The sequence below is a fragment of the Pseudophryne corroboree genome (genome assembly GCF_028390025.1).
Source record: "Pseudophryne corroboree isolate aPseCor3 chromosome 3 unlocalized genomic scaffold, aPseCor3.hap2 SUPER_3_unloc_24, whole genome shotgun sequence".
Taxonomy (NCBI): domain Eukaryota; kingdom Metazoa; phylum Chordata; class Amphibia; order Anura; family Myobatrachidae; genus Pseudophryne; species Pseudophryne corroboree.
The window spans coordinates 1571432-1594437 of record NW_026967513.1 but is presented as its reverse complement, the minus strand read 5'-3'; the positions used below and the strand labels follow the sequence as shown (position 1 = coordinate 1594437).

Genomic DNA, 23006 nt, shown 5'->3' with positions numbered 1-23006 from the left:
GATATGAATTGTCGGCTTGCTGCAGCCGCACGGATACCGCTGTGGATAAAACACTTCTCTATGGACGTGCACTGTCCACAGGTAATTGGAGAGAGAGAGGCTGATATAAATTGTCGGATTGCTGCAGCCGCACGGATACCACTGTGGATAAAACACCTCTCTATAGACGTGCACCGTCTGCAGGTAATTGGAGGGAGAGAGGCTGATATAAATTGTCGGCTTGCTGCAGCCGCACGGATACCTCTGTGGATAAAACACCTCTCTATAGACGTGCACTGTCCGCAGGTAATTGGAGGAAGAGAGGCTGATATAAATTGGCGGCTTGCTGCAGCCGCACAGATACCGCTGTGGATAAAACTCCTCTCTATAGACGTGCACCGTCCACAGGTAATTGGAGGGAGAGAGGCTGATATAATTTGTGGGCTTGCTGCAGCCGCACAGATACCGCTGTGTATAAAACACCTCTCTATAGACGTGCACCGTCCGCAGGTAATTTGAGAGAGAGAGGCTGATATAAATTGTCGGCTTGCTGCAGCCGCACGGATACCGCTGTGGATAAAACACCTCTCTATAGACGTGCACCGTCCGCAGGTAATTGGAGAAAGAGAGGCTGATATAAATTGTCGGCTTGCTGCAGCCGCACGGATACAGCTGTGGATAAAACACCTCTCTATAGACATGCACAGTCCGCAGGTAATTGGAGAGAGAGAGGCTGATATAAATTGTCGGCTTGCTGCAGCCACACGGATACCGCTGTGGATAAAACACCTCTCTATAGACGTGCACCGTCCGCAGGTAATTGGAGAGAGAGAGGCTGATATAAATTGTCGGCTTGCTGCAGCTGCACGGATACCGCTGTGGATAAAACACCTCTCTATAGACGTGCACTGTCCGCAGGTAATTGGAGGGAGAGAGTCTGATATAAATTGTCGGCTTGCTGCAGCCGCACGGATACCGCTGTGAATAAAACACCTCTCTATAGACGTGCACTGTCCACAGGTAATTGGAGAGAGAGAGGCTGATATAAATTGTCGGCTTGCTGCAGCCGCACGGATACCGCTGTGGATAAAACACCTCTCTATAGACGTGCACCATCCGCAGGTAATTGGAGAGAGAGAGGCTGATATAAATTGTCGGCTTGCTGCAGCTGCACGGATACCGCTGTGGATAAAACACCTCTCTATAGACGTACACCGTCCGCAGGTAATTGGAGAGAGAGAGGCTGATATAAATTGTCGGCTTGCTGCAGCCGCACGGATACCGCTGTGGATAAAACACCTCTCTATAGACGTGCACCGTCCGCAGGTAATTGGAGAGAGAGAGGCTGATATAAATTGATGGCTTGCTGCAGCCGCACGGATACCGCTGTGGATAAAACACCTCTCTATAGACGTGCACCGTCCGCAGGTAATTGGAGAGAGAGAGGCTGATATAAATTGTCGGCTTGCTGCAGCTGCACGGATACCGCTGTGGATAAAACACCTCTCTATAGACGTGCACTGTCCGCAGGTAATTGGAGGGAGAGAGTCTGATATAAATTGTCGGCTTGCTGCAGCCGCACGGATACCGCTGTGAATAAAACACCTCTCTATAGACGTGCACTGTCCACAGGTAATTGGAGAGAGAGAGGCTGATATAAATTGTCGGCTTGCTGCAGCCGCACGGATACCGCTGTGGATAAAACACCTCTCTATAGACGTGCACCGTCCGCAGGTAATTGGAGAGAGAGAGGCTGATATAAATTGTCGGCTTGCTGCAGCTGCACGGATACCGCTGTGGATAAAACACCTCTCTATAGACGTACACCGTCCGCAGGTAATTGGAGAGAGAGAGGCTGATATAAATTGTCGGCTTGCTGCAGCCGCACGGATACCGCTGTGGATAAAACACCTCTCTATAGACGTGCACCGTCCGCAGGTAATTGGAGAGAGAGAGGCTGATATAAATTGATGGCTTGCTGCAGCCGCACGGATACCGCTGTGGATAAAACACCTCTCTATAGACGTGCACCGTCCGCAGGAATTGGAGAGAGAGAGGCTAATATAAATTGTCGGCTTGCTGCAGCCGCACGGATACCGCTGTGTATAAAACACCTCTCTATAGACGTGCACCGTCCGCAGGTAATTGGAGGGAGAGAGGCTGATATAAATTGTCGGCTTGCTGCAGCCGCACGGATACCGCTGTGGATAAAACACCTCTCTATAGACGTGCACCGTCCGCAGGTAATTGGAGAGAGAGAGGCTGATATAAATTGTCGGCTTGCTGCAGCCGCACGGATACCGCTGTGGATAAAACACCTCTCTATAGACGTGCACCGTCCGCAGGTAATTGGAGAGAGAGAGGCTGATATAAATTGTCGGCTTGCTGCAGCCGCAGGGATACCGCTGTGGATAAAACACCTCTCTATAGACGTGCACTGTCCGCAGGTATTTGGAGGGAGAGAGGCTGATATAAATTGTCGGCTTGCTGCAGCCGCACGGATACCGCTGTGGATAAAACTCCTCTCTATAGACGTGCACCGTCCGCAGGTAATTGGAGGGAGAGAGGCTGATATAATTTGTGGGCTTGCTGCAGCCGCACGGATACCGCTGTGTATAAAACACCTCTCTATAGACGTACACCGTCCGCAGGTAATTTGAGAGAGAGAGGCTGATATAAATTGTCGGCTTGCTGCAGCCGCAGGGATACCGCTGTGGATAAAACACCTCTCTATAGACGTGCACTGTCCGCAGGTAATTGGAGAGAGAGAGGCTGATATAAATTGTCGGCTTGCTGCAGCCGCAGGGATACCGCTGTGGATAAAACACCTCTCTATAGACGTGCACTGTCCGCAGGTAATTGGAGAGAGAGAGGCTGATATAAATTGTCGGCTTGCTGCAGCCGCACGGATACGATGTGGATAAAACACCTCTCTATGGCCCTCATTCCGAGTTGTTCGCTCGCAAGGCGATTATAGCAGAGTTACACACGCTAAGCCGCCGCCTACTGGGAGTGAATCTAAACATCTTAAATGTGCGACCGATGTATTCGCAATATTGCGATCAAAACCGAGTTAGCAGTTTCTGAGTAACTCCAGACTTACTCTGCCTGTGCGATCAATTCAGTGCTTTTCGGTCCCGGCTGACGTCATAAACACACCCAGCGTTCGCCCAAGCACTCCCACCGTTTCTCCAGACACGCCTGCGTTTTTTCCGGAAACGGTAGCGTTTCCTGCCACACGCCCCTAAAACGCCGTACATCCGCCCAGTAACACCCATTTCCTGTCAATCACAATGCGTTCTCCGGAGCGACGAAAAAGCCGTGAGTAAAATTACTTTCTTCTTAGTAAAGTTACTTGACGCATGCGCAGTGCGAACATTACGCATGCGCACTAAGAGAATTCTCACTGCGATGCGATGAAAAATACCGAGCGAACAACTCGGAATGAGGGCCTATAGACGTGCACCGTCCGCAGGTAATTGGAGAGAGAGAGAGGCTGATATAAATTGTCGGCATGCTGCAGCCGCACGAATACCGCTGTGGATAAAACACTTCTCTATGGACGTGCACTGTCCACAGGTAATTGGAGAGAGAGAGGCTGATATAAATTGTCGGCTTGCTGCAGCCGCACGGATACCACTGTGGATAAAACACCTCTCTATAGACGTGCACCGTCTGCAGGTAATTGGAGGGAGAGAGGCTGATATAATTTGTGGGCTTGCTGCAGCCGCACAGATACCGCTGTGTATAAAACACCTCTCTATAGACGTGCACCGTCCGCAGGTAATTTGAGAGAGAGAGGCTGATATAAATTGTCGGCTTGCTGCAGCCGCACGGATACCACTGTGGATAAAACACCTCTCTATAGACGTGCACCGTCTGCAGGTAATTGGAGGGAGAGAGGCTGATATAAATTGTCGGCTTGCTGCAGCCGCACGGATACCTCTGTGGATAAAACACCTCTCTATAGACGTGCACTGTCCGCAGGTAATTGGAGGAAGAGAGGCTGATATAAATTGGCGGCTTGCTGCAGCCGCACGGATACCGCTGTGGATAAAACTCCTCTCTATAGACGTGCACCGTCCACAGGTAATTGGAGGGAGAGAGGCTGATATAATTTGTGGGCTTGCTGCAGCCGCACAGATACCGCTGTGTATAAAACACCTCTCTATAGACGTGCACCGTCCGCAGGTAATTTGAGAGAGAGAGGCTGATATAAATTGTCGGCTTGCTGCAGCCGCATGGATACCGCTGTGGATAAAACACCTCTCTATAGACGTGCACCGTCCGCAGGTAATTGGAGAAAGAGAGGATGATATAAATTGTCGGCTTGCTGCAGCCGCACGGATACAGCTGTGGATAAAACACCTCTCTATAGACATGCACAGTCCGCAGGTAATTGGAGAGAGAGAGGCTGATATAAATTGTCGGCTTGCTGCAGCCACACGGATACCGCTGTGGATAAAACACCTCTCTATAGACGTGCACCGTCCGCAGGTAATTGGAGAGAGAGAGGCTGATATAAATTGTCGGCTTGCTGCAGCTGCACGGATACCGCTGTGGATAAAACACCTCTCTATAGACGTGCACTGTCCGCAGGTAATTGGAGGGAGAGAGTCTGATATAAATTGTCAGCTTGCTGCAGCCGCACGGATACCGCTGTGGATAAAACACCTCTCTATAGACGTGCACTGTCCACAGGTAATTGGAGAGAGAGAGGCTGATATAAATTGTCGGCTTGCTGCAGCCGCACGGATACCGCTGTGGATAAAACACCTCTCTATAGACGTGCACCGTCCGCAGGTAATTGGAGAGAGAGAGGCTGATATAAATTGTCGGCTTGCTGCAGCTGCACGGATACCGCTGTGGATAAAACACCTCTCTATAGACGTACACCGTCCGCAGGTAATTGGAGAGAGAGAGGCTGATATAAATTGTCGGCTTGCTGCAGCTGCACGGATACCGCTGTGGATAAAACACCTCTCTATAGACGTGCCCTGTCCGCAGGTAATTGGAGAGAGAGAGGCTGATATAAATTGATGGCTTGCTGCAGCCGCACGGATACCGCTGTGGATAAAACACCTCTCTATAGACGTGCACCGTCCGCAGGAATTGGAGAGAGAGAGGCTAATATAAATTGTCGGCTTGCTGCAGCCGCACGGATACCGCTGTGTATAAAACACCTCTCTATAGACGTGCACCGTCCGCAGGTAATTGGAGGGAGAGAGGCTGATATAAATTGTCGGCTTGCTGCAGCCGCACGGATACCGCTGTGGATAAAACACCTCTCTATAGACGTGCACCGTCCGCAGGTAATTGGAGAGAGAGAGGCTGATATAAATTGTCGGCTTGCTGCAGCCGCAAGGATACCGCTGTGGATAAAACACCTCTCTATAGACGTGCACCGTCCGCAGGTAATTGGAGAGAGAGAGGCTGATATAAATTGTCGGCTTGCTGCAGCCGCAGGGATACCGCTGTGGATAAAACACCTCTCTATAGACGTGCACTGTCCGCAGGTATTTGGAGGGAGAGAGGCTGATATAAATTGTCGGCTTGCTGCAGCCGCACGGATACCGCTGTGGATAAAACACCTCTCTATAGACGTGCACCGTCCGCAGGTAATTGGAGGGAGAGAGGCTGATATAAATTGTCGGCTTGCTGCAGCCGCAGGGATACCGCTGTGGATAAAACACCTCTCTATAGACGTGCACTGTCCGCAGGTAATTGGAGAGAGAGAGGCTGATATAAATTGTCGGCTTGCTGCAGCCGCACGGATACGATGTGGATAAAACACCTCTCTATGGCCCTCATTCCGAGTTGTTCGCTCGCAAGGCGATTATAGCAGAGTTACACACGCTAAGCCGCCGCCTACTGGGAGTGAATCTAAACATCTTAAATGTGCGACCGATGTATTCGCAATATTGCGATCAAAACCGAGTTAGCAGTTTCTGAGTAACTCCAGACTTACTCTGCCTGTGCGATCAATTCAGTGCTTTTCGGTCCCGGCTGACGTCATAAACACACCCAGCGTTCGCCCAAGCACTCCCACCGTTTCTCCAGACACGCCTGCGTTTTTTCCGGAAACGGTAGCGTTTCCTGCCACACGCCCCTAAAACGCCGTACATCCGCCCAGTAACACCCATTTCCTGTCAATCACAATGCGTTCTCCGGAGCGACGAAAAAGCCGTGAGTAAAATTACTTTCTTCTTAGTAAAGTTACTTGACGCATGCGCAGTGCGAACATTACGCATGCGCACTAAGAGAATTCTCACTGCGATGCGATGAAAAATACCGAGCGAACAACTCGGAATGAGGGCCTATAGACGTGCACCGTCCGCAGGTAATTGGAGAGAGAGAGAGGCTGATATAAATTGTCGGCATGCTGCAGCCGCACGAATACCGCTGTGGATAAAACACTTCTCTATGGACGTGCACTGTCCACAGGTAATTGGAGAGAGAGAGGCTGATATAAATTGTCGGCTTGCTGCAGCCGCACGGATACCACTGTGGATAAAACACCTCTCTATAGACGTGCACCGTCTGCAGGTAATTGGAGGGAGAGAGGCTGATATAATTTGTGGGCTTGCTGCAGCCGCACAGATACCGCTGTGTATAAAACACCTCTCTATAGACGTGCACCGTCCGCAGGTAATTTGAGAGAGAGAGGCTGATATAAATTGTCGGCTTGCTGCAGCCGCACGGATACCACTGTGGATAAAACACCTCTCTATAGACGTGCACCGTCTGCAGGTAATTGGAGGGAGAGAGGCTGATATAAATTGTCGGCTTGCTGCAGCCGCACGGATACCTCTGTGGATAAAACACCTCTCTATAGACGTGCACTGTCCGCAGGTAATTGGAGGAAGAGAGGCTGATATAAATTGGCGGCTTGCTGCAGCCGCACGGATACCGCTGTGGATAAAACTCCTCTCTATAGACGTGCACCGTCCACAGGTAATTGGAGGGAGAGAGGCTGATATAATTTGTGGGCTTGCTGCAGCCGCACAGATACCGCTGTGTATAAAACACCTCTCTATAGACGTGCACCGTCCGCAGGTAATTTGAGAGAGAGAGGCTGATATAAATTGTCGGCTTGCTGCAGCCGCATGGATACCGCTGTGGATAAAACACCTCTCTATAGACGTGCACCGTCCGCAGGTAATTGGAGAAAGAGAGGATGATATAAATTGTCGGCTTGCTGCAGCCGCACGGATACAGCTGTGGATAAAACACCTCTCTATAGACATGCACAGTCCGCAGGTAATTGGAGAGAGAGAGGCTGATATAAATTGTCGGCTTGCTGCAGCCACACGGATACCGCTGTGGATAAAACACCTCTCTATAGACGTGCACCGTCCGCAGGTAATTGGAGAGAGAGAGGCTGATATAAATTGTCGGCTTGCTGCAGCTGCACGGATACCGCTGTGGATAAAACACCTCTCTATAGACGTGCACTGTCCGCAGGTAATTGGAGGGAGAGAGTCTGATATAAATTGTCAGCTTGCTGCAGCCGCACGGATACCGCTGTGGATAAAACACCTCTCTATAGACGTGCACTGTCCACAGGTAATTGGAGAGAGAGAGGCTGATATAAATTGTCGGCTTGCTGCAGCCGCACGGATACCGCTGTGGATAAAACACCTCTCTATAGACGTGCACCGTCCGCAGGTAATTGGAGAGAGAGAGGCTGATATAAATTGTCGGCTTGCTGCAGCTGCACGGATACCGCTGTGGATAAAACACCTCTCTATAGACGTACACCGTCCGCAGGTAATTGGAGAGAGAGAGGCTGATATAAATTGTCGGCTTGCTGCAGCTGCACGGATACCGCTGTGGATAAAACACCTCTCTATAGACGTGCCCTGTCCGCAGGTAATTGGAGAGAGAGAGGCTGATATAAATTGATGGCTTGCTGCAGCCGCACGGATACCGCTGTGGATAAAACACCTCTCTATAGACGTGCACCGTCCGCAGGAATTGGAGAGAGAGAGGCTAATATAAATTGTCGGCTTGCTGCAGCCGCACGGATACCGCTGTGTATAAAACACCTCTCTATAGACGTGCACCGTCCGCAGGTAATTGGAGGGAGAGAGGCTGATATAAATTGTCGGCTTGCTGCAGCCGCACGGATACCGCTGTGGATAAAACACCTCTCTATAGACGTGCACCGTCCGCAGGTAATTGGAGAGAGAGAGGCTGATATAAATTGTCGGCTTGCTGCAGCCGCAAGGATACCGCTGTGGATAAAACACCTCTCTATAGACGTGCACCGTCCGCAGGTAATTGGAGAGAGAGAGGCTGATATAAATTGTCGGCTTGCTGCAGCCGCAGGGATACCGCTGTGGATAAAACACCTCTCTATAGACGTGCACTGTCCGCAGGTATTTGGAGGGAGAGAGGCTGATATAAATTGTCGGCTTGCTGCAGCCGCACGGATACCGCTGTGGATAAAACACCTCTCTATAGACGTGCACCGTCCGCAGGTAATTGGAGGGAGAGAGGCTGATATAAATTGTCGGCTTGCTGCAGCCGCACGGATACCGCTGTGGATAAAACACCTCTCTATAGACGTGCACCGTCCGCAGGTAATTGGAGAGAGAGAGGCTGATATAAATTGTCGGCTTGCTGCAGCCGCAAGGATACCGCTGTGGATAAAACACCTCTCTATAGACGTGCACCGTCCGCAGGTAATTGGAGAGAGAGAGGCTGATATAAATTGTCGGCTTGCTGCAGCCGCAGGGATACCGCTGTGGATAAAACACCTCTCTATAGACGTGCACTGTCCGCAGGTATTTGGAGGGAGAGAGGCTGATATAAATTGTCGGCTTGCTGCAGCCGCACGGATACCGCTGTGGATAAAACACCTCTCTATAGACGTGCACTGTCCGCAGGTAATTGTAGAGAGAGAGGCTGATATAAATTGTCGGCTTGCTGCAGCCGCACGGATACCGCTGTGGATAAAACACCTCTCTATAGACGTGCACCGTCCGCAGGTAATTGGAGAGAGAGAGGCTGATATAAATTGTCGGCTTGCTGCAGCCGCAGGGATACCGCTGTGGATAAAACACCTCTCTATAGACGTGCACTGTCCGCAGGTAATTGGAGAGAGAGAGGCTGATATAAATTGTCGGCTTGCTGCAGCCGCACGGATACCGCTGTGGATAAAACACCTCTCTATAGACGTGCACCGTCCGCAGGTAATTGGAGAGAGAGAGAGGCTGATATAAATTGTCGGCATGCTGCAGCCGCACGAATACCGCTGTGGATAAAACACCTCTCTATAGACGTGCACTGTCCGCAGGTAATTGGAGAGAGAGAGGGTGATATAAATTGTCGGCTTGCTGCAGCCGCACGGATACCGCTGTGGATAAAACACCTCTCTATAGACGTGCACCGTCCGCAGGTAATAGGAGGGAGAGAGGCTGATATGAATTGTCGGCTTGCTGCAGCCGCACGGATACCGCTGTGGATAAAACATTTCTCTATGGACGTGCACTGTCCACAGGTAATTGGAGAGAGAGAGGCTGATATAAATTGTCGGCTTGCTGCAGCCGCACGGATACCACTGTGGATAAAACACCTCTCTATAGACGTGCACCGTCTGCAGGTAATTGGAGGGAGAGAGGCTGATATAAATTGTCGGCTTGCTGCAGCCGCACGGATACCTCTGTGGATAAAACACCTCTCTATAGACGTGCACCGTCCGCAGGTAATTGGAGAGAGAGAGGCTGATAAAAATTGTCGGCTTGCTGCAGCCGCAGGGATACCGCTGTGGATAAAACACCTCTCTATAGACGTGCACTGTCCGCAGGTAATTGGAGAGAGAGAGGCTGATATAAATTGTCGGCTTGCTGCAGCCGCACGGATACCGATGTGGATAAAACACCTCTCTATAGACGTGCACCGTCCGCAGGTAATTGGAGAGAGAGAGAGGCTGATATAAATTGTCGGCATGCTGCAGCCGCACGAATACCGCTGTGGATAAAACACCTCTCTATAGACGTGCACTGTCCGCAGGTAATTGGAGAGAGAGAGGGTGATATAAATTGTCGGCTTGCTGCAGCCGCACGGATACCGCTGTGGATAAAACACCTCTCTATAGACGTGCACCGTCCGCAGGTAATTGGAGGGAGAGAGGCTGATATGAATTGTCGGCTTGCTGCAGCCGCACGGATACCGCTGTGGATAAAACACTTCTCTATGGACGTGCACTGTCCACAGGTAATTGGAGAGAGAGAGGCTGATATAAATTGTCGGATTGCTGCAGCCGCACGGATACCACTGTGGATAAAACACCTCTCTATAGACGTGCACCGTCTGCAGGTAATTGGAGGGAGAGAGGCTGATATAAATTGTCGGCTTGCTGCAGCCGCACGGATACCTCTGTGGATAAAACACCTCTCTATAGACGTGCACTGTCCGCAGGTAATTGGAGGAAGAGAGGCTGATATAAATTGGCGGCTTGCTGCAGCCGCACAGATACCGCTGTGGATAAAACTCCTCTCTATAGACGTGCACCGTCCACAGGTAATTGGAGGGAGAGAGGCTGATATAATTTGTGGGCTTGCTGCAGCCGCACAGATACCGCTGTGTATAAAACACCTCTCTATAGACGTGCACCGTCCGCAGGTAATTTGAGAGAGAGAGGCTGATATAAATTGTCGGCTTGCTGCAGCCGCACGGATACCGCTGTGGATAAAACACCTCTCTATAGACGTGCACCGTCCGCAGGTAATTGGAGAAAGAGAGGCTGATATAAATTGTCGGCTTGCTGCAGCCGCACGGATACAGCTGTGGATAAAACACCTCTCTATAGACATGCACAGTCCGCAGGTAATTGGAGAGAGAGAGGCTGATATAAATTGTCGGCTTGCTGCAGCCACACGGATACCGCTGTGGATAAAACACCTCTCTATAGACGTGCACCGTCCGCAGGTAATTGGAGAGAGAGAGGCTGATATAAATTGTCGGCTTGCTGCAGCTGCACGGATACCGCTGTGGATAAAACACCTCTCTATAGACGTGCACTGTCCGCAGGTAATTGGAGGGAGAGAGTCTGATATAAATTGTCGGCTTGCTGCAGCCGCACGGATACCGCTGTGAATAAAACACCTCTCTATAGACGTGCACTGTCCACAGGTAATTGGAGAGAGAGAGGCTGATATAAATTGTCGGCTTGCTGCAGCCGCACGGATACCGCTGTGGATAAAACACCTCTCTATAGACGTGCACCATCCGCAGGTAATTGGAGAGAGAGAGGCTGATATAAATTGTCGGCTTACTGCAGCTGCACGGATACCGCTGTGGATAAAACACCTCTCTATAGACGTACACCGTCCGCAGGTAATTGGAGAGAGAGAGGCTGATATAAATTGTCGGCTTGCTGCAGCCGCACGGATACCGCTGTGGATAAAACACCTCTCTATAGACGTGCACCGTCCGCAGGTAATTGGAGAGAGAGAGGCTGATATAAATTGATGGCTTGCTGCAGCCGCACGGATACCGCTGTGGATAAAACACCTCTCTATAGACGTGCACCGTCCGCAGGTAATTGGAGAGAGAGAGGCTGATATAAATTGTCGGCTTGCTGCAGCTGCACGGATACCGCTGTGGATAAAACACCTCTCTATAGACGTGCACTGTCCGCAGGTAATTGGAGGGAGAGAGTCTGATATAAATTGTCGGCTTGCTGCAGCCGCACGGATACCGCTGTGAATAAAACACCTCTCTATAGACGTGCACTGTCCACAGGTAATTGGAGAGAGAGAGGCTGATATAAATTGTCGGCTTGCTGCAGCCGCACGGATACCGCTGTGGATAAAACACCTCTCTATAGACGTGCACCGTCCGCAGGTAATTGGAGAGAGAGAGGCTGATATAAATTGTCGGCTTGCTGCAGCTGCACGGATACCGCTGTGGATAAAACACCTCTCTATAGACGTACACCGTCCGCAGGTAATTGGAGAGAGAGAGGCTGATATAAATTGTCGGCTTGCTGCAGCCGCACGGATACCGCTGTGGATAAAACACCTCTCTATAGACGTGCACCGTCCGCAGGTAATTGGAGAGAGAGAGGCTGATATAAATTGATGGCTTGCTGCAGCCGCACGGATACCGCTGTGGATAAAACACCTCTCTATAGACGTGCACCGTCCGCAGGAATTGGAGAGAGAGAGGCTAATATAAATTGTCGGCTTGCTGCAGCCGCACGGATACCGCTGTGTATAAAACACCTCTCTATAGACGTGCACCGTCCGCAGGTAATTGGAGGGAGAGAGGCTGATATAAATTGTCGGCTTGCTGCAGCCGCACGGATACCGCTGTGGATAAAACACCTCTCTATAGACGTGCACCGTCCGCAGGTAATTGGAGAGAGAGAGGCTGATATAAATTGTCGGCTTGCTGCAGCCGCACGGATACCGCTGTGGATAAAACACCTCTCTATAGACGTGCACCGTCCGCAGGTAATTGGAGAGAGAGAGGCTGATATAAATTGTCGGCTTGCTGCAGCCGCAGGGATACCGCTGTGGATAAAACACCTCTCTATAGACGTGCACTGTCCGCAGGTATTTGGAGGGAGAGAGGCTGATATAAATTGTCGGCTTGCTGCAGCCGCACGGATACCGCTGTGGATAAAACTCCTCTCTATAGACGTGCACCGTCCGCAGGTAATTGGAGGGAGAGAGGCTGATATAATTTGTGGGCTTGCTGCAGCCGCACGGATACCGCTGTGTATAAAACACCTCTCTATAGACGTACACCGTCCGCAGGTAATTTGAGAGAGAGAGGCTGATATAAATTGTCGGCTTGCTGCAGCCGCACGGATACCGCTGTGTATAAAACACCTCTCTATAGACGTGCACTGTCCGCAGGTAATTGGAGAGAGAGAGGCTGATATAATTTGTCGGCTTGCTGCAGCCGCACGGATACCGCTGTGGATAAAACACCTCTCTATAGACGTGCCCTGTCCGCAGGTAATTGGAGAGAGAGAGGCTGATATAAATTGTTGGCTTGCTGCAGCCGCACGGATACCGCTGTGTATAAAACACCTCTCTATAGACGTGCACCGTCCGCAGGTAATTGAAGAGAGAGAGGCTGATATAAATTGTCGGCTTGCTGCAGCCGCACGGATACCGCTGTGTATAAAACACCTCTCTATAGACGTGCACCGTCCGCAGGTAATTTGAGAGAGAGAGGCTGATATAAATTGTCGGCTTGCTGCAGCCGCACGCATACCGCTGTGGATAAAACACCTCTCTATAGACGTGCACCGTCCGCAGGTAATTGGAGAGAGAGAGGCTGATATAAATTGTCGGCTTGTGCAGCCGCACGGATACCGCTGTGGATAAAACACCTCTCTATAGACGTGCACTGTCCGCAGGTAATTGGAGAGAGAGAGGCTGATATAAATTGTTGGCTTGCTGCAGCCGCACGGATACCACTGTGGATAAAACACCTCTCTATAGACGTGCACCGTCCGCAGGTAATTGGAGGGAGAGAGGCTGATATGAATTGTCGGCTTGCTGCAGCCGCACGGATACCGCTGTGGATAAAACACTTCTCTATGGACGTGCACTGTCCACAGGTAATTGGAGAGAGAGGCTGATATAAATTGTCGGCTTGCTGCAGCCGCACGGATACCGCTGTGGATAAAACTCCTCTCTATAGACGTGCACCGTCCGCAGGTAATAGGAGGGAGAGAGGCTGATATGAATTGTCGGCTTGCTGCAGCCGCACGGATACCGCTGTGGATAAAACACTTCTCTATGGACGTGCACTGTCCACAGGTAATTGGAGGGAGAGAGGCTGATATAAATTGTCGGCTTGCTGCAGCCGCACGGATACCGCTGTGGATAAAACACCTCTCTATAGACGTGCACTGTCCGCAGGTATTTGGAGGGAGAGAGGCTGATATAAATTGTCAGCTTGCTGCAGCCGCACGGATACCGCTGTGGATAAAACTCCTCTCTATAGACGTGCACCGTCCGCAGGTAATTGGAGGGAGAGAGGCTGATATAATTTGTGGGCTTGCTGCAGCCGCACGGATACCGCTGTGTATAAAACACCTCTCTATAGACGTGCACCGTCCGCAGGTAATTGGAGAGAGAGAGGCTGATATAAATTGTCGGCTTGCTGCAGCCGCACGGATACAGCTGTGGATAAAACACCTCTCTATAGACATGCACCGTCCGCAGGTAATTGGAGAGAGAGAGGCTGATATAAATTGTCGGCTTGCTGCAGCCACACGGATACCGCTGTGGATAAAACACCTCTCTATAGACGTGCACTGTCCGCAGGTAATTGGAGAGAGAGAGAGGCTGATCTAAATTGTCGGCTTGCTGCAGCCGCACGGATACCACTGTGGATAAAACACCTCTCTATAGACGTGCACCGTCCGCAGGTAATTGGAGAGAGAGAGGCTAATATAAATTGTCAGCTTGCTGCAGCCGCACGGATACCGCTGTGGATAAAACACCTCTCTATAGACGTGCACCGTCCGCAGGTAATTGGAGAGAGAGAGAGGCTGATATAAATTGTCGGCATGCTGCAGCCGCACGAATACCGCTGTGGATAAAACACCTCTCTATAGACGTGCACTGTCCGCAGGTAATTGGAGAGAGAGAGGGTGATATAAATTGTCGGCTTGCTGCAGCCGCACGGATACCGCTGTGGATAAAACACCTCTCTAGAGAAGTGCACCGTCCGCAGGTAATAGGAGGGAGAGAGGCTGATATGAATTGTCGGCTTGCTGCAGCCGCACGGATACCGCTGTGGATAAAACACTTCTCTATGGACGTGCACTGTCCACAGGTAAATGGAGAGAGAGAGGCTGATATAAATTGTCGGCTTGCTGCAGCCGCACGGATACCACTGTGGATAAAACACCTCTCTATAGACGTGCACCGTCTGCAGGTAATTGGAGAGAGAGAGGCTGATATAAATTGTCGGCTTGCTGCAGCCGCACGGATACCTCTGTGGATAAAACACCTCTCTATAGACGTGCACTGTCCGCAGGTAATTGGAGGAAGAGAGGCTGATATAAATTGGCGGCTTGCTGCAGCCACACGGATACCGCTGTGGATAAAACTCCTCTCTATAGACGTGCACCGTCCACAGGTAATTGGAGGGAGAGAGGCTGATATAATTTGTGGGCTTGCTGCAGCCGCACAGATACCGCTGTGTATAAAACACCTCTCTATAGACGTGCACCGTCCGTAGGTAATTTGAGAGAGAGAGGCTGATATAAATTGTCGGCTTGCTGCAGCCGCACGGATACCGCTGTGGATAAAACACCTCTCTATAGACGTGCACCGTCCGCAGGTAATTGGAGAGAGAGAGGCTGATATAAATTGTCGGCTTGCTGCAGCCGCACGGATACAGCTGTGGATAAAACACCTCTCTATAGACATGCACCGTCTGCAGGTAATTGGAGAGAGAGAGGCTGATATAAATTGTCGGCTTGCTGCAGCCACACGGATACCGCTGTGGATAAAACACCTCTCTATAGACGTGCACCGTCCACAGGTAATTGGAGAGAGAGAGGCTGATATAAATTGTCGGCTTGCTGCAGCTGCACGGATACCGCTGTGGATAAAACACCTCTCTATAGATGTGCACTGTCCGCAGGTAATTGGAGGGAGAGAGTCTGATATAAATTGTCGGCTTGCTGCAGCCGCACGGATACCGCTGTGGATAAAACACCTCTCTATAGACGTGCACTGTCCACAGGTAATTGGAGAGAGAGAGGCTGATATAAATTGTCGGCTTGCTGCAGCCGCACGGATACTGCTGTGGATAAAACACCTCTCTATAGACGTGCACCGTCCGCAGGTAATTGGAGAGAGAGAGGCTGATATAAATTGTCGGCTTGCTGCAGCTGCACGGATACCGCTGTGGATAAAACACCTCTCTATAGACGTACACCGTCCGCAGGTAATTGGAGAGAGAGAGGCTGATATAAATTGTCGGCTTGCTGCAGCTGCACAGATACCGCTGTGGATAAAACACCTCTCTATAGACGTGCCCTGTCCGCAGGTAATTGGAGAGAGAGAGGCTGATATAAATTGATGGCTTGCTGCAGCCGCACGGATACCGCTGTGGATAAAACACCTCTCTATAGACGTGCACCGTCCGCAGGTAATTGGAGAGAGAGAGGCTAATATAAATTGTCGGCTTGCTGCAGCCGCACGGATACCGCTGTGTATAAAACACCTCTCTATAGACGTGCACCGTCCGCAGGTAATTGGAGAGAGAGAGGCTGATATAAATTGTCGGCTTGCTGCAGCCGCACGGATACCGCTGTGGATAAAACACCTCTCTATAGACGTGCACTGTCCACAGGTAATTGGAGAGAGAGAGTCTGATATAAATTGTCGGCTTGCTGCAGCCGCACGGATACCGCTGTGGATAAAACACCTCTCTATAGACGTGCACTGTCCGCAGGTAATTGGAGAGAGAGAGGCTGATATAAATTGTCGGCTTGCTGCAGCCGCACGGATACCGCTGTGGATAAAACACCTCTCTATAGACGTGCACCGTCCGCAGGTAATTGGAGAGAGAGAGGCTGATATAAATTGTCGGCTTGCTGCAGCTGCACGGATACCGCTGTGGATAAAACACCTCTCTATAGACGTGCCCTGTCCGCAGGTAATTGGAGAGAGAGAGGCTGATATAAATTGATGGCTTGCTGCAGCCGCACGGATACCGCTGTGGATAAAACACCTCTCTATAGACGTGCACCGTCCGCAGGTAATTGGAGAGAGAGAGGCTAATATAAATTGTCGGCTTGCTGCAGCCGCACGGATACCGCTGTGTATAAAACACCTCTCTATAGACGTGCACCGTCCGCAGGTAATTGGAGAGAGAGAGGCTGATATAAATTGTCGGCTTGCTGCAGCCGCACGGATACCGCTGTGGATAAAACACCTCTCTATAGACGTGCACCGTCCACAGGTAATTGGAGAGAGAGAGTCTGATATAAATTGTCGGCTTGCTGCAGCCGCACGGATACCGCTGTGGATAAAACACCTCTCTATAGACGTGCACTGTCCGCAGGTAATTGGAGAGAGAGAGGCTGATATAAATTGTCGGCTTGCTGCAGCCGCACGGATACCGCTGTGGATAAAACACCTCTCTATAGACGTGCACCGTCCGCAGGTAATTGGAGAGAGAGAGGCTGATATAAATTGTCGGCTTGCTGCAGCCGCAGGGATACCGCTGTGGATAAAACACCTCTCTATAGACGTGCACTGTCCGCAGGTAATTGGAGAGAGAGAGGCTGATATAAATTGTCGGCTTGCTGCAGCCGCACGGATACCGCTGTGGATAAAACACCTCTCTATAGACGTGCACCGTCCGCAGGTAATTGGAGAGAGAGAGGCTGATATAAATTGTCGGCATGCTGCAGCCGCACGAATACCGCTGTGGATAAAACACCTCTCTATAGACGTGCACTGTCCGCAGGTAATTGGAGAGAGAGAGGGTGATATAAATTGTCGGCTTGCTGCAGCCGCACGGATACCGCTGTGGATAAAACACCTCTCTATAGACGTGCACCGTCCGCAGGTAATAGGAGGGAGAGAGGCTGATATGAATTGTCGGCTTGCTGCAGCCGCACGGATACCGCTGTGGATAAAACACTTCTCTATGGACGTGCACTGTCCACAGGTAATTGGAGAGAGAGAGGCTGATATAAATTGTCGGCTTGCTGCAGCCGCACGGATACCACTGTGGATAAAACACCTCTCTATAGACGTGCACCGTCTGCAGGTAATTGGAGGGAGAGAGGCTGATATAAATTGTCGGCTTGCTGCAGCCGCACGGATACCTCTGTGGATAAAACACCTCTCTATAGACGTGCACTGTCCGCAGGTAATTGGAGGAAGAGAGGCTGATATAAATTGGCCGCTTGCTGCAGCCGCACGGATACCGCTGTGGATAAAACTCCTCTCTATAGACGTGCACTGTCCACAGGTAATTGGAGGGAGAGAGGCTGATATAATTTGTGGGCTTGCTGCAGCCGCACAGATACCGCTGTGTATAAAACACCTCTCTATAGACGTGCACCGTCCGCAGGTAATTTGAGAGAGAGAGGCTGATATAAATTGTCGGCTTGCTGCAGCCGCACGGATACCGCTGTGGATAAAACACCTCTCTATAGACGTGCACCGTCCGCAGGTAATTGGAGAGAGAGAGGCTGATATAAATTGTCGGCTTGCTGCAGCCGCACGGATACAGCTGTGGATAAAACACCTCTCTATAGACATGCACCGTCCGCAGGTAATTGGAGAGAGAGAGGCTGATATAAATTGTCGGCTTGCTGCAGCTGCACGGATACCGCTGTGGATAAAACACCTCTCTATAGACGTGCACTGTCCGCAGGTAATTGGAGGGAGAGAGTCTGATATAAATTGTCGGCTTGCTGCAGCCGCACGGATATCGCTGTGGATAAAACACCTCTCTATAGACGTGCACTGTCCACAGGTAATTGGAGAGAGAGAGGCTGATATAAATTGTCGGCTTGCACCGCTGTGGATAAAACACCTCTCTATAGACGTGCACCGTCCGCAGGTAATTGGAGAGAGAGAGGCTGATATAAATTGTCGGCTTGCTGCAGCTGCACGGATACCGCTGTGGATAAAACACCTCTCTATAGACGTACACCGTCCGCAGGTAATTGGAGAGAGAGAGGCTGATATAAATTGTCGGCTTGCTGCAGCCGCACGGATACCGCTGTGGATAAAACACCTCTCTATAGACGTGCACCGTCCGCAGGTAATTGGAGAGAGAGAGGCTGATATAAATTGTCGGCTTGCTGCAGCTGCACGGATACCGCTGTGGATAAAACACCTCTCTATAGACGTACACCGTCCGCAGGTAATTGGAGAGAGAGAGGCTGATATAAATTGTCGGCTTGCTGCAGCCGCACGGATACCGCTGTGGATAAAACACCTCTCTATAGACGTGCACCGTCTGCAGGTAATTGGAGAGAGAGAGGCTGATATAAATTGATGGCTTGCTGCAGCCGCACGGATACCGCTGTGGATAAAACACCTCTCTATAGACGTGCACCGTCCGCAGGAATTGGAGAGAGAGAGGCTAATATAAATTGTCGGCTTGCTGCAGCCGCACGGATACCGCTGTGTATAAAACACCTCTCTATAGACGTGCACCGTCCGCAGGTAATTGGAGGGAGAGAGGCTGATATAAATTGTCGGCTTGCTGCAGCCGCACGGATACCGCTGTGGATAAAACACCTCTCTATAGACGTGCACCGTCCGCAGGTAATTGGAGAGAGAGAGGCTGATATAAATTGTCGGCTTGCTGCAGCCGCACGGATACCGCTGTGGATAAAACACCTCTATAGACGTGCACCGTCCGCAGGTAATTGGAGGGAGAGAGTCTGATATAAATTGTCGGCTTGCTGCAGCCGCACGGATATCGCTGTGGATAAAACACCTCTCTATAGACGTGCACTGTCCACAGGTAATTGGAGAGAGAGAGGCTGATATAAATTGTCGGCTTGCACCGCTGTGGATAAAACACCTCTCTATAGACGTGCACCGTCCGCAGGTAATTGGAGAGAGAGAGGCTGATATAAATTGTCGGCTTGCTGCAGCTGCACGGATACCGCTGTGGATAAAACACCTCTCTATAGACGTACACCGTCCGCAGGTAATTGGAGAGAGAGAGGCTGATATAAATTGTCGGCTTGCTGCAGCCGCACGGATACCGCTGTGGATAAAACACCTCTCTATAGACGTGCACCGTCCGCAGGTAATTGGAGAGAGAGAGGCTGATATAAATTGTCGGCTTGCTGCAGCTGCACGGATACCGCTGTGGATAAAACACCTCTCTATAGACGTACACCGTCCGCAGGTAATTGGAGAGAGAGAGGCTGATATAAATTGTCGGCTTGCTGCAGCCGCACGGATACCGCTGTGGATAAAACACCTCTCTATAGACGTGCACCGTCTGCAGGTAATTGGAGAGAGAGAGGCTGATATAAATTGATGGCTTGCTGCAGCCGCACGGATACCGCTGTGGATAAAACACCTCTCTATAGACGTGCACCGTCCGCAGGAATTGGAGAGAGAGAGGCTAATATAAATTGTCGGCTTGCTGCAGCCGCACGGATACCGCTGTGTATAAAACACCTCTCTATAGACGTGCACCGTCCGCAGGTAATTGGAGGGAGAGAGGCTGATATAAATTGTCGGCTTGCTGCAGCCGCACGGATACCGCTGTGGATAAAACACCTCTCTATAGACGTGCACCGTCCGCAGGTAATTGGAGAGAGAGAGGCTGATATAAATTGTCGGCTTGCTGCAGCCGCACGGATACCGCTGTGGATAAAACACCTCTCTATAGACGTGCACCGTCCGCAGGTAATTGGAGAGAGAGAGGCTGATATAAATTGTCGGCTTGCTGCAGCCGCAGGGATACCGCTGTGGATAAAACACCTCTCTATAGACGTGCACTGTCCGCAGGTATTTGGAGGGAGAGAGGCTGATATAAATTGTCGGCTTGCTGCAGCCGCACGGATACCGCTGTGGATAAAACTCCTCTCTATAGACGTGCACCGTCCGCAGGTAATTGGAGGGAGAGAGGCTGATATAATTTGTGGGCTTGCTGCAGCCGCACGGATACCGCTGTGTATAAAACACCTCTCTATAGACGTACACCGTCCGCAGGTAATTTGAGAGAGAGAGGCTGATATAAATTGTCGGCTTGCTGCAGCCGCACGGATACCGCTGTGTATAAAACACCTCTCTATAGACGTGCACTGTCCGCAGGTAATTGGAGAGAGAGAGGCTGATATAATTTGTCGGCTTGCTGCAGCCGCACGGATACCGCTGTGGATAAAACACCTCTCTATAGACGTGCCCTGTCCGCAGGTAATTGGAGAGAGAGAGGCTGATATAAATTGTTGGCTTGCTGCAGCCGCACGGATACCGCTGTGTATAAAACACCTCTCTATAGACGTGCACCGTCCGCAGGTAATTGAAGAGAGAGAGGCTGATATAAATTGTCGGCTTGCTGCAGCCGCACGGATACCGCTGTGTATAAAACACCTCTCTATAGACGTGCACCGTCCGCAGGTAATTTGAGAGAGAGAGGCTGATATAAATTGTCGGCTTGCTGCAGCCGCACGCATACCGCTGTGGATAAAACACCTCTCTATAGACGTGCACCGTCCGCAGGTAATTGGAGAGAGAGAGGCTGATATAAATTGTCGGCTTGTGCAGCCGCACGGATACCGCTGTGGATAAAACACCTCTCTATAGACGTGCACTGTCCGCAGGTAATTGGAGAGAGAGAGGCTGATATAAATTGTTGGCTTGCTGCAGCCGCACGGATACCACTGTGGATAAAACACCTCTCTATAGACGTGCACCGTCCGCAGGTAATTGGAGGGAGAGAGGCTGATATGAATTGTCGGCTTGCTGCAGCCGCACGGATACCGCTGTGGATAAAACACTTCTCTATGGACGTGCACTGTCCACAGGTAATTGGAGAGAGAGGCTGATATAAATTGTCGGCTTGCTGCAGCCGCACGGATACCGCTGTGGATAAAACTCCTCTCTATAGACGTGCACCGTCCGCAGGTAATAGGAGGGAGAGAGGCTGATATGAATTGTCGGCTTGCTGCAGCCGCACGGATACCGCTGTGGATAAAACACTTCTCTATGGACGTGCACTGTCCACAGGTAATTGGAGGGAGAGAGGCTGATATAAATTGTCGGCTTGCTGCAGCCGCACGGATACCGCTGTGGATAAAACACCTCTCTATAGACGTGCACTGTCCGCAGGTATTTGGAGGGAGAGAGGCTGATATAAATTGTCAGCTTGCTGCAGCCGCACGGATACCGCTGTGGATAAAACTCCTCTCTATAGACGTGCACCGTCCGCAGGTAATTGGAGGGAGAGAGGCTGATATAATTTGTGGGCTTGCTGCAGCCGCACGGATACCGCTGTGTATAAAACACCTCTCTATAGACGTGCACCGTCCGCAGGTAATTGGAGAGAGAGAGGCTGATATAAATTGTCGGCTTGCTGCAGCCGCACGGATACAGCTGTGGATAAAACACCTCTCTATAGACATGCACCGTCCGCAGGTAATTGGAGAGAGAGAGGCTGATATAAATTGTCGGCTTGCTGCAGCCACACGGATACCGCTGTGGATAAAACACCTCTCTATAGACGTGCACTGTCCGCAGGTAATTGGAGAGAGAGAGAGGCTGATCTAAATTGTCGGCTTGCTGCAGCCGCACGGATACCACTGTGGATAAAACACCTCTCTATAGACGTGCACCGTCCGCAGGTAATTGGAGAGAGAGAGGCTAATATAAATTGTCAGCTTGCTGCAGCCGCACGGATACCGCTGTGGATAAAACACCTCTCTATAGACGTGCACCGTCCGCAGGTAATTGGAGAGAGAGAGAGGCTGATATAAATTGTCGGCATGCTGCAGCCGCACGAATACCGCTGTGGATAAAACACCTCTCTATAGACGTGCACTGTCCGCAGGTAATTGGAGAGAGAGAGGGTGATATAAATTGTCGGCTTGCTGCAGCCGCACGGATACCGCTGTGGATAAAACACCTCTCTAGAGAAGTGCACCGTCCGCAGGTAATAGGAGGGAGAGAGGCTGATATGAATTGTCGGCTTGCTGCAGCCGCACGGATACCGCTGTGGATAAAACACTTCTCTATGGACGTGCACTGTCCACAGGTAAATGGAGAGAGAGAGGCTGATATAAATTGTCGGCTTGCTGCAGCCGCACGGATACCACTGTGGATAAAACACCTCTCTATAGACGTGCACCGTCTGCAGGTAATTGGAGAGAGAGAGGCTGATATAAATTGTCGGCTTGCTGCAGCCGCACGGATACCTCTGTGGATAAAACACCTCTCTATAGACGTGCACTGTCCGCAGGTAATTGGAGGAAGAGAGGCTGATATAAATTGGCGGCTTGCTGCAGCCACACGGATACCGCTGTGGATAAAACTCCTCTCTATAGACGT

The 23006-nt window shown here is 50.7% G+C and overlaps 1 protein-coding gene across 1 annotated transcript in view; it reads right to left on the bottom strand.

The window, feature by feature from the left end:
- Positions 1 to 23006, bottom strand: part of LOC134983782 (zinc finger protein 585A-like) — a 213333-nt gene that overhangs the window by 62438 nt on the left and 127889 nt on the right. The window lies entirely within an intron of this gene.